The following is a 12,508-nucleotide window of genomic DNA, read 5'->3' as shown; positions in this document are numbered from 1 at the left end:
CTGTTCCCCCGAGCACTGCCAGGAGTGACCAGGAATAACGGTCACAAGCTGGCAGAGGGTAGGTTTAGGCTAGATACCAGAAGGTGCTACTTCACTGTCAGGGCAGCTAGGATCTGGAACCAACTTCCAAGCGAAGTGGTGCTGTCTCCTACCCTGGGGGTCTTTAAGAGGAGGCTAGATGTACACCTTGCTGGGGTCTTTTGACCCCAGTACCCTTTCCTGTCAAGGCAGGAGGTGGACTTGATGATCTGCTCAGGTCCTTTCTGACCCTACTAACTATGAAATTATGAAATACCGTGCACCCTCAGCAAGTTTGCAGATGACACCAAGCTGCAGGGAGTAGTAGATACACTGGAGGTAAGGCTAGGATTCAGAATGACCTAGACAAATTGGAGGCTTGGGCCTAAAGAAATCTCATAAGGTTCAACAAGGACAAGTGCAAAGTCCTGCACTCAGGACAGAACAGTCCCATGCACCAGTACAGGCTGGGGGCTGACTGGCTGGGCAGCAGCTCTGCAGAAAAGGACCTGGACGTTACAGTGGACATTAAGCTGAATGTGAGCTAGCAGTGTGAGCTAGCAGTGTGCCTTTGTTGCCAAGAAAGCTAAAAGCATACTGGACAGCATTGGTAGGTGTGTTGCCAGTTGGTCCAGGGAGGTGGTTATTCCCCTCAGTTCAGCACTGGTGAGGCCGTATCTGAAGTACTGTATCCAGTTTTGCACACCATCCCCTCCTCCTACAGAAGGGATGTGAACACATTGGAGACAGTCAAGCAGAAGGCAACAAAAATGGTTCAGGGCACATGACTTCTGAGGAGAGGCTGAGGGAACTGGGCTTATTTAGTCTGGAGAAGAGAAGACGGAGAGGGGATTTAATAGCAGCCTTCAACTGCCTGAAGGGAGGTTCAGGAGAGGATGAAGCTGGACTGTTCTCAGTGGTGGCAGATGACAGAACAAGGAGCAATGGTCTCCAGTTGCAGCAAGGGAAGTTTAGCTTAGATAATAGGAAGAATTTTCTCGCTAGGATAGTAGTAAAACCCTGATTACCCAGAGAGGTGTTGGACTCTCTCTCCATCCTTGGAGGTTTTTAAGACCTGGCTAGACAAAGGCTGAGATGATCTAGTTGGGGCTGGTCCTGCTTTGAGCAGGGGGTTGGACTAGATGACCTCCTGAGGTGCCTTCCAACTCTACTTTGCTATGATTTTATGATTCTATGGTTACCCTTTATAACAAGAGGCCAAGTGGTTCTGTGAACTGGTGAAGTGGCTCTTCACCTCTGTGCCTGGTTTCTAATCTAGGTTGCCCTGTGAGTTTAGTAAACAAAGGTCCATCGCTATTAGCATGCAGTTTGTACTGCCCTCCAACACAACTGGCATGAGTAGTGATCTTTCCTCAGGGGAGGCTGAAACTGGAATAGCAAAGAAATGTGCAGCTAAGGGCCAGCCAACGCCACAAGAGTTCTGTGTCCAGCTCTGTCTAGTTAAGGGTTGTAAAGCTCTACCTTTCATCATCAGCAATAAAAAAAGTCTCTGAATTGAAGCATACATTTTTGCTTAGACAGCCAATGCTCTTATGCTAATAGGATGGAAGGTTAGATAAAAGCTGAAACCTATTCTAGCTTTGAATTTCTTTGCCTGTTACTGAAAGCTGGAATGTTTGGCTGTCTGTGAGGTTCTGAACAAAATGATTTTGGGCAACAAAGGCACCACTATGGAGCTTAGCATCTCTGATTTTACAGATCTACATTAAAATTTCAATCTGCACAAAAAAGAATTCAGGGACCTGGGAGTGCAGTGCTTACACGGTTGCCATGTAAATGACCTGTGGGCTGCAAGTAGGCTAATGGCATTGCAGAGTCTTTGGCAAAAATAGGTTAACAGAATAAAGAAAAAGAAAACTGCTCCTTGGGCTTGATTGTCTTCTGGACTTGTACAAGTGAAGGGACTCTGATGTACAGAAAAGCTAGTTGTATGGCTGATGCCTGGTGCAGTGTTCCTCTTCAGGCAGGAATGCTAGAAAACATTCAAGGTGTAGGATTAAGCTTTGGATGGAAAAGGGAATTTGTGACCGTCCCTCCTTTTCTAGTATCCTGTTCATGTCCCCTTTAGTGTTTAATGCACTGGCCCACCTGGTTCTCTCCTTTATTATACATGGTTGTACCTCTGCCTTCAGGATAGACTGAGGCATGAAACATCTTCTAATTTACATATGGTGAGATTAGACGAGGTCATCACACCTCGGGTGATAAAGTACTGATAAAGCAGCCAACCACTTGATTTTCCAGAGAGTGTTTGGAGAGAGTTTCTGTTCTTCCTGAGATGTAGTGACCTCTGATGACAATGTTGCTGTCCCGCTGTAGCTCCTTTTGACTTGAAGAGTCAAGGGACAAATCCATCTTTGGGGATGTGCACTGAATATTTTGCAGCAATACCTGGCAAATATTGAACAGGAATATAAACATCAGGAATAGGGGTGGGAAGGAGCTTAGTATCACGGTGGGCCTGGGCAGGAGGCAGGACCACCGTAAGGGAATGATTTGTGGTATTTGCACCAGAGATGGGAGGAAAGAGTAAGCAGAAAATGTGCAGGTCTGTATTGCACCAAGGAGGGGTGTCCAAATGGATTGGGGAAAGCAACCCAAAGTCAGGAAGGAGTGGGAGGACATGTTTACCACCAATGGAGATTGTCTGGAGCACTATTGCTTTTTACTTTCCAGAGTGCACATACATGTCATGTAAGACTCAGGGGCAGGAACAGTGGAGTACCAGCACCCTCAGGATGCCAGTCATTTTGGCTTCTGTGTTCTACCTTCACAATGATATCTTAATTTTGGATAGAACTTCCTGCAAATTATTGTACTTGCATCTTAAATGCAGCTGAATAAAACATTTGGACCATCCATAGTAGAAACCATCATGTTAGTGCTAGGGGCAGAAATTACACATAAACTGGTTTAAGTGATCAGAAACTGGTTTAAAGCTGTAACAGAACAGGAGTTCAGTGCACATAGACAAGCTTCAAAATGGCTGAAACTGGTTTATGATAAACCTGGTTGACTGTAGTATCAGACTTAACTGATTTGGGTGAAACTGGTTTATGGAACTTCTGTCCCAGACCCCTTCCTGTTTTAAGTTAAATCAGAGTCCCTTAGCATCCCAGCATGCTTTTCAGCCCTGGGCTGGGCTGGACTGTATTATCTGCTCCAGAGAGCAGGCCCCCCACCCTTCTCCTCCCCAGCCAGAGCTCTGGCTGGCTGAGGAGGTGGAGGCGGAAGGCACAGCAGAGTCTGCTTGGCTTCCCCCCTGCCCCACCCTCCCCTCACTTGCTGCTCAAGCAGGGATCTTCCCTCTCCCACAGCACAGACCCCAGTGGCATGGACCCCAATTGGCAACTGGTCACAGTCATGCCACCTCCATGCTAGCTAATGCTGAGAGATGTTTATGTGTATGCGTGTGTCCAATTTCACTGGAACGAAGGCAGACAAAACAGTGTCCGCTTAGGACTTTTTGGAGCTAATCAACAGGTCAGCTGGTAATGTCCCTCCATTCTTCCTTTAAAATGCTTTGAAAAAATCTGTTTAAGAAGAGCTTGAACTAATGAGAGAGAGGCTCTGTTTTATTGATGGGCTGATAAGCTATGTGTTCTGATAAGCTTCCTGCTGGCTGCTAGCTTGCTGTCAATGTTCAGCAGGGGACAGAGATAGGTATGAGACATGACTTAGTTTGGAATGAATGCAGTGACTGTCAGTTTGCTGCAGACAGTAGGAAGAAGCAGGGAGAGGGAGATTGAAAATCTTAGTATCACCAATGCATGCAGTCCACACAAAGTCCTCCTTCCCTCCCACCTCTTCCCTTTGCCTCAGAGTACTAGTCCGGAAGCTGGGGCCAGGGTCTGGCAATACTCCCTGACCCTTGAGAAGTGAGTGGGGAGGGGAGGGGGGAAGGCTGGCAAGGGCTGCTTCCCCTTCTCCCTCCAGGCACACACCAGCTAGGGACTGTGCAGGCCAGGGTGGGGTATAAACCCTCCCTAATCACAGCATCCTGCCAGGTCCTGGCCATGCCCACCCCCCCTCAGCTCAGCACTGAAGAAAGAAAGGGAGGGCTCGCTCTAGTGCCCATGGAGGCAAGACCTGGCATGCATGTCCCCTGCATGCAGTGCTGGGACCCTGGGTGACAGCAGAAGTGGCCCAGTTCTGCTTGGGGGCACACATGAGGGGGCCGAGATGGCACAGCACCATGCGGCACAGGTGGCGCTGAGTCCCAGGCGGCTGGGACCACATTGCATTGCTGGGGAACTCTGCCAATCAGTAGTGGGCTATAAGCACCAGGACAGCCACTGCTGCTGCTGTTGCAAGGGGGCTGTGTACCATGTGGGGGAGGGGGCAGGAGGGGGACCCACCCCTCCCGAGCATTCCCTCCCACACAGTCTCTCCATCCCCACACAGCCCCCCCACTTCTACACACACAGTCCCTCCCACACCTCCACAGTCCCCACTCCCTCAGTCCTCCCCCCACAATCCCTGCTTACTTGAGACAGTGACTGGGTCTGGGTCACCACTGCAGCCTTGCCCCAGTCCCACTCCTGTTTGCTCCAGGATGCCTCAGCATGCTGGGGCAGCAGGAACACAAGGTAGTTATAGAGACGCTGTGGCCAGGTGCCAGTGTGTCTCTCTGAAGGACTCAGCCCTGTGCCACCTTTTTCAGTGGGTTTTTTGTTGATACCAGAATTTCCAGGAGGTGAGAAGATCACCTCCCAGCCTTCTCTTGTGGAAGCTAAAGAGATTGAGGGCCCTCAATCTCTCCTCATAGGGCTTTGCCTGCAGACCCCTAATCATAAGTGTGGCCCTCTTCTGGACCCTCTCAAGGTTGTCCACGTCCCTTTTGAAGTATGGTGCCCAAAACTGCTTTGCTATGCTGCAACAGACATGTGCTTGGTTGTCTGGATGTGCCCTTTGAGTCTAGATCCCAGAAACAAACTCATGCACTACTTTTCTTTTAGAATGTCTTGCATTTGAAAGCTTGTCTAACACTACTCCAACTGCATAGTTGGTCCTAAGCAATCCTTGTCTTTTGCATAATTTCTGGACCATCACAGATACAGCATCACTCTTACACTGCTGTAAAAGAAGTATTGCATAGAGAACTGCTGCAGCATTCTGCTGCACTTGCAGACACATTTATTCTTGATTCCAGGAGTAAAATTAGATGTATGTTTAAGGGTTTGCAGGATGTTGCCCAGAGGGAATTTAATGAAAGGAATAGTTGGTCTCACATCATTAGATCCAGCTAAGGATAACAAATCTCTTAGATGACGTGTTGCTATTTGTCTGTTTATGACCCAGTTATTTGCTGATGTCACAGTCTGAAATGGATTCATATCTCATTGGAGCCTTTTTCTGTTTTTTTTGTATTGCTAGATGATACAGCAAATTGCACAAGGCAAATGAATATGCAGAAATGTCTGTTTTTGCAATGAGACAGAGTTATATTTGTACCCAAGAAAATCCTTGAATCTGGGGAGAATCTTTGTCCTGTTCCAGTAATTCATTCTCTGTATAGTTTCTTCACATAGATTCATAGATGTTTGGGTTGGAGGGGATCTCAGTAGATCATCAGGTCTGACCCCTGCCCTGGGCAGAAAAGAGTGCTGGGGTTAGATGACCCCAGCCAGGTGCATGTCTAGCATCCTCTTAAAGACCCCCGATCTAGGGGATTTCTTACTGTAAAAAAGTTCTTCCTGATTTCTAACCTAAATCTCCTCTCCATCAGTTTGTGGCCATTGTTCCTAGTTACTCCTAGTGCCCTGGTAAACAGAGTATCTCCTATTCCTTGCTGCCCCCCGCAATGAATTTGTAGGTGGCTACAAGATCATCTCCCAGCCTTCTCTTGTGGAAGCTAAAGAGATTGAGGGCCCTCAATCTCTCCTCACAGGGCTTTGCCTGCAGACCCCTAATCATAAGTGTGGCCCTCTTCTGGACCCTCTCGAGGTTGTCCACGTCCCTTTTGAAGTATGGTGCCCAAAACTGGATGCAGTGCTCCAACTGTGGCCTAAGCAATGTCTCATAGAGGGGAAGTATCACCTCCCTGGACCTGTTTGTCATGCACCTGCTAGTGCATGATAAAGTGCGGTTAGATTTACTGATCACTTTGTCACATCGATGACTCATGTTCATCTTGGTGTCAACATCAGCTCCGAGATCCCTTTCTGCTGCTGTGCTACAGAGAAGGTCCTCCCCCAGCCTGTAAGTGCGTTAGCGATTCCTTCTCCCTAGGTGCAGCACTTTGCACTTGTCTTTGTTGAACTGCACCCTATTCTGTTCTGCCCACTTCTCAAACCTGTCCAGATCTGCCTGGATTCGTTCCTTATCCTCTACTGTGTTAATTTTACCCCATACTTTGGTATCATCTGCAAATTTGGACAGGATGCTCTCCATGCCCTCATTTAAGTCACTGATGAAAACACTGAACAGCACAGGTCCAAGGGCTGAGCCTTGTGGGACTCCACTACCCACATCTCTCCAGGTTGATGCCCTTCAGCATTATTTTCCTGCTGGACTCCCACAAATGTGATCCTTAATAATTTTTTCAAAGGTTTTCCCAAGGATAGAGGTGAGACTAACTAGTCTAAAGTTACCTGGATCCTCCTTCCTTCCCTTCTTGAAAATAGGGACCACATTGGCCCTTTCCCAATCCTCTGGGACCTGACCTGAGCACCATGAATGCTCAAACAGTGCGGGCCAGTGGCTCTGGTATGACACTGGCCAATTCCTTCAGGACCCTTGGATGAAGTTCATTTGGGCCTGCTGACTTAAATGCATCCAGCTCTTCCAAGTGTACCTTTACTAAGTCAGCGCTAACAGTTGGTGGGCTGGTGTCTCTTCTGTGCCTGTCTGTGATCCAATTGGGAGATATGTCTTGATCCACATTCAGGAATACAGAAGCAAAAACTCATTAAGAGCTCAGCTTTGTCCCCCTCATCTGTCACTAATTTCCCTAGTTTGTCCTGTAGGGGTCCTATGCTAACCTGCACCTTCCTTTTACTCCCTATATACCTGAAGAAGGACTTTTTGTTGCCTTTAATGTTTGTTGCCAGCCATTTCTGCTTTGGCCTTTCTAACTGCCTCCCTGCAAGTGCGGACCAAGCAGGTATACTCCACCTAGGTAGCTACCCCCTGCTTCCACAGCCTGTATGCCTCTTTTTTTGCCCCTGGGGTTTCCTGGATTCCCCTGTTCAGCCTAAAGGGCTTCTTGGCCCCTTTGCTCCCTTGCCTGCGTAATGGGATTGTCTCCTTCTGTGCCCAAACAATTGCTCCCTTTAGGAATGACCACCCTTCCTGGACTCCCATCTCACCAATGCTCCTGTGCTTCAGTGCCTCACTAACTACTCTCCTGAGGGCACTGGAGTCAGTCTTGCTGAAGTCCTGCACTTGTGCCCTACTGGTTATCTTTCCCACCCTACACCAGATAGTGAATTCAATCAATTGATGGCCACTGTTCCCCAGGTTACTTTGTGTCTGTAGATCCCCCACCAGGTCATCCCCTGTAGTCAACACCAAGTCCTGTAAGGCATTTCCCCAGTGGGACATTCTTTTTAGTTTTACGCATTTCCATAGTTGAAATAGTAAAGACACATTTTCCATATTATAGACCAAGACAGCATTTGTTTCTGTGAATGGCACCCTTACCTCTGGCATTTATATAGCACTGAAATACCACTGCTGTAGATATTAGCTTCTTCCATCCCGCAAGGACTGAGCACCCAAAGAAAAAGCAGGACTTGAGAAAACTGCATTTCTCACCCTTAGGCCCTGAATAAGCAAAACTCTTTACATTCAGAGATTTAGCTGAAAGCCTTTCCTCAGCTGTCCTATTAGAAGAGATCATTTCCCAACATTTATTTTAGTTTCAGAGGTAGGCGCCCATTAGGTGTCTGCATAAAGGACACATTCATTTTGTATCCAAACTGTATCGCAGTCAGGCAGCATCCATAAACAGGTATTTGCAAGCACAGGATGGGTAACTCCACACCCAATTTTACATGTGCAAATGGAATTTTGCAGACACAACTATTTGTGTGATTTTGCTTGAGTAAAATAAGAAGATACTTTGAACCTAGTTCATCCTATGGACCTTAATGGTTGATTTGGGATGCTCTGTACTTTGTTACAAAATATTGTTACTTTTCTTCCACATTTCTACCCAGGAAGACCAGACAGTAGTGTTCCAGAGGCCCCCTCTACATGTTACAGGAATCATGCAATTAATTGGAGACCAGCCACATGTGCAAAGTAGCTATCACACAATAAAAAGCTCCAACCAGCTTTGAAGTTAATCTAAAAAATGTGTACTAACTTTATAGCTGGTTGCTATCAAGCATTAATTTACACATGTAGCAGGGTCTTCCCTGTGGCTCAGACCCCCGTCAGCTGATAGGGCTCCCAGACACAGGAGTGTACCATGTCCAGTGAACCCCCTCCCCACAAGCCCTGAGGATCATGGCAACCACAGTTCCCATGGTTGGGGATTTTCATGCATAGTCAAGGCCAAGGGATCACAGCAGTCGCAGTCCCCAGGGTGTGGGAGTTTCAGTCCCCCCCCCCCGCAGGCCCTGAGGATTATGTCTGCCACGATCCCCAGAGCTAGAGAATCACCACGGGGCAATTCCCAACCCCAGGAGTGCAGGAAACCACGATGCTCTGGCCCTGGGGTGGGGGAATTGTCCCTGCAGTGATCCTCCAGCTTTGGGGGTTTCCCACACCCCCATGTGGGGTGGAGATCACTGCAGAGGAGATCCTTCAGGCCCAAGAGTATGTGGGGTGCCCCCATGGCTGGAAGTCCCTCAACTGGGTTGCATGGGGCTCCCAACCATGGCATGCTGGTGCAAGGGGAGCCCTCCATGGCATGGCAAGAGGCATGATTGTGTGAATCATGCATTAGATCCCATCACACTTTTACCTGCATGTGTAGAGCAGGCTAGAGATACACATCTCGGCTGAGTACAAGACAGCTGCACAGGGAAATGACTTTTGCTATTTCTTTTTTGCAAAAGGAATGATTTTATGTCCCTGTTAAAGTGACAGTATGCAAACAGGAATATCTACCTCTGGAAATTTGGCAATATCTGGTATATTGTCTTGAACATGTGCCAGTGCCTGTAAATGTAAAAAGCCATCATTTTAGGAAAGAAAAAAAAAAGAAGAACATTTCTTAGGGCCCTGCGTGTGTCTGTTTCCATAGGACTTAAGATCATTAAGAAATGAAAAATGCTTAATGTCTTACAGCGTCCTTTATAAAATGTGTCCCAACCATTTGATCAGGTGAGACTGGTGGAAAAGAAAAGCACGTTATGGAGCTGAGTAAATAGTGGGCAAAAGCATTATGTAGATATTCATTAGAGTTATTAGAGTCACCAAGTGGATTTTTGATTCATATACATCAGGCACCCTTTCGTGCTCATTTTCTGTAGATATTCTAGACCTCACTTGAATAGGTGTGACCAGCGTTCCCTCTTAGCTGCGTGGTGTGCACGGCTGCACAGGTGCGCCTGGCAGCGCAGCCTGAGCACACCTGCATGGCTGTGCAGCTTAGAGGGAACACAGTGTAACCATTCCCCAAAAACAAATGGCTAGCTCGAATACCTGAATATGCACAGCATAGAACAAAGTATAATATAATTTGCAGCTAGTGCCAGGTCCACTAGTAACGTGGTCATATGGCAGTCTTTTCTATTTCCTGATTCACTGATTTTGCATCTCAGTGAGAGGCAGGGAGAAACTGCATTAGCAGCTGCTGGAGCAAAAATGTGGGTCATGTAGGTGAACCTGGATTCATGCAGCTCTTCCTCAAGCTTCAACACCAGCATTTACACTAGCACACTGTAACACTGTATTAAAATAACTAGTGTTCTCCACCCTCCCGGGTGTTTGTATTGGAGAGCGCCCTGTTGCTAAAGCCTCAGCATTAGCCAACCTCCGCAAACATTTTCAAATCATCGGCACTAGATACTTGCTCAGTTAATGCAGTAAAACATAGGAGAGAGGGGTTTCCCTGAACATTATGTGGTGCTGTGAAGAAGGCTCCTCTCCAAGAACACCATGTTCAAACGTAACAATTTTAGCCAGAGTTGTACCAAGCTGAACTAAATGTTAAGCTTCCCTGACTTTTAGTGGACAATCAGCTGCATTACCAGACCATTTTACTCAATTTGTCCTACTGAGCTGTCTCCAGTCTGGAAAGGCTGAGGACTAAAATAGCAAGTAGTCTGAATTACCTTTTGCAGCATTTAGTAGAGAGACTTGGCAAAATAGAGATAGATAGCAGTGAAGTCTTATGCTCGTTCACTGCAATGCAGTCACTACCACGCAGCCTAACAAAAGCTTCCTCAGCTTAAAGGCAAATTTCCCCTTTACAAAAAGCTGAACATTCAAAGGCTAAGAAACATCTCTCCATGGGCCCCAAACTGCAAAAACCCTGTGAATATCTGTTTAATTACACTTAGAATTTCATTAGAGATGCAGACCAGAGCATTTCCATATATAGAAGAACAATTACTTAATCAGTCGTGGGCACTAGGATAATACCTCAAGCCCCAACAAAATTAGGGCCTTGTTTTGCTAGGTTTTGGATAAACCCAATGCAGTAGTCAGGCCCAGCAAGCCTCACCTCAGTCCTGTTTGGAGCGGGCTAGCCTGCACAAGAACCTGCAGACTGGGTAGACACCTAATTTGCAGGGAACATGCCCCAGACTGAGGAACCAGCTCAGCTGAAAGTACAGTGTTAATACTGAAAAGCAAGTATTCAGTATTACTACCCGCTTTGACCATCTCTGTGGGCAAATACTTCAGTGAGAGCTTCTGAATAAATTTCGGATGAAAATTAGAGGATGGTTTCTAGAAAGCTGAGCACTGAGGTTCTGGAAAGGCTTTCTCAAAAAAATAACTTCAAGTCAGTTTACAATGGTGCACGATCAGTTTATGAAAAAACAAAGGCTTTTGGTCTAGTATCCCATGATATCCTTGTGGAAAAAATGGAAGATTGTGGTCTTAACTGCTCGGTGGTTCAGTGGGTGGGAAACTGGCTACAAGGTAGGACCCAGAGACTTCTCATGAATGGATCTGTGTCATCCTGGTGAGAAGTGGCCAGTGGTGTCCCTCAGGCGTCTGTGCTTGGAACAGTGCTTTTCAACATCTTTATCAATGATTTGGACGTGGGGGTGAAAAGCTTGCTGGCCAAGTTTGCGGACGACACCAAGTTATGGGGGAGTGTGGTCATGCCAGAAGATGGGTTGCAGATACAGGGGGACCTAGAGAGGCTGGAGAGTTGGGCAGACCAGAACCAGATGAAGTTCAACACTCAGAAGTGTAAGGTGCTTCCTCTGGGGGCAAACAATCCCCAATATACCTACAGGCTTGGTGGTGACAATTTGACTTGCACCACGGCCGAAAGGGACCTAGGGGTAGTGATTGACCATCACATGAACATGAGCTGGCAGTATGATGCTGTGGCCAGCAGGGAAAACAACATGCTGGCATGCATCAATCAATGCATCTCATGCAAAACTAAGAAAGTGATAGTCCCACTGCACTCAGCACTGGTGAGACTGTAGCTGGAGTACTGCATCCAGTTCTGGGCATCGCACTTCAACAAGGACATGGAAAAACTTGAGAGAGTCCAGAAAAGAGCCCCCATATGACCAGGGACTTGCAAGGCAAGCCATGAGAGGAAAGGCTGAGGGACCTGGGCCTCTTCAGCCTACAGGAGAGAAGGCTGAGAGGGGCCTTGATAGCAGCTTATTGCTACATCAGGGGAGTGCATCAAGAACTCGATGAACAGCTGCTCACTAGGGCACCCCGAGGAAGACCAGGAGCAATGGATACAAACTCCTGGAAAGCCACTTCAGGATCAATTCCAGGAAAAACTCCTCCACAGTCAGGGTGTCCAGACTGTGGAATAAACTCCCTCCAGAGGTGGTACAATCACCTACTCCGGAAATCTTCAAAAGGAGACCAGACAGTCACCTCGATGGGGTCACTTGACCCCCATTGTTTTTTCCTGCTTAGCGCAGGGGGACTGGACCCGATGATCTACAAGGTCCCTTCCAGCCCCTAACAATTTATGAACCTATGAAAAGGACTGAAGTGTGATAGTTTTCTGCAATAGCAGGGACAAGACTGGTGACCCAGGGAGTTCTTTCCAGTCCTATGAACTTCCAGACGGCTTGAGCCAAAGGACAGAAGGTTTCTTTAGTTTTGGCTTAGAGCCCAGCTGTACACAACCCCATGACTAGGCACCTCCCAAATTCACAGCAGAAGTAGAGTGCGCGGTGACTACTTTAATCTTGTATATTCCCCTGTGCACACCTTGCCCCATCCCGCCTCCCCCACCACTGCCTCCTGGTCAGCAGGGAAGCTAAAAACACAGTTTTAACTATGGTGCCAGTTTTGCTTCTCCGCCAGTCAGCAGCAAACAGCAGGGCCATCTGGGGCCCCTCAGAAAATCAGTGGTAGGAGA

This window comes from Crocodylus porosus, unplaced genomic scaffold (genome assembly GCF_001723895.1).
Source record: "Crocodylus porosus isolate Cpor-Errol unplaced genomic scaffold, CroPor_comp1, whole genome shotgun sequence".
NCBI classification, from domain to species: Eukaryota; Metazoa; Chordata; order Crocodylia; family Crocodylidae; genus Crocodylus; species Crocodylus porosus.
Note: the sequence above shows the minus strand (reverse complement) of the source record.